Below are 559 nucleotides of genomic sequence, written 5' to 3'. Positions count from 1 at the left end.
TTATTTATTTATGCACACAAGAACTGGGGTGTAGGATCCTCACACTTCAGATGTACATCCTAGGGCAAAAACAAAAACAAAAACAAAAACAAAAAAACCCAAACAAACAAAAACCCAAAAACTTAAAAGCCTAGTAGAATGCAAAGACAAAATCAGCCAAATGAGGAAGGACATAAAGGCATCATCACAGCTGGTACTTCGGAAATCAAAAAGGTTGTAAGGAGATGGGGACTGGGGTTAAAAAAGTTGTGAGGAAATACTAAAAATAATCATACTAGAAATCAATATTACTTCATTTAAAAAAAATGTCAGCAAAATAGACAATATAGTACAAGGGGCAAATTCCTAGAAAGATGATTCACCAAAATTAACCGAAGAAGAAACAAAATCCAAATAGACTTATCAAATAAATTGAATGGGGCCCTCCGTGGTTGTGCAGTGGTTAGAGCGCAGCACTGTGTCAGTGTGAGTTCAATCCCCACCCCAGAGGTGACCCACGGGTCACAGCAGACCTCTTCTGTCTCCCCGCTGCTCCCCTCAGCAGTGTACTTCATCGATT

Source organism: Condylura cristata, unplaced genomic scaffold (assembly GCF_000260355.1).
Source record: "Condylura cristata isolate star-nosed mole 26May11 unplaced genomic scaffold, ConCri1.0 scaffold00028, whole genome shotgun sequence".
In the NCBI taxonomy this organism is placed as follows: Eukaryota; Metazoa; Chordata; class Mammalia; order Eulipotyphla; family Talpidae; genus Condylura; species Condylura cristata.
Note: the sequence above shows the minus strand (reverse complement) of the source record.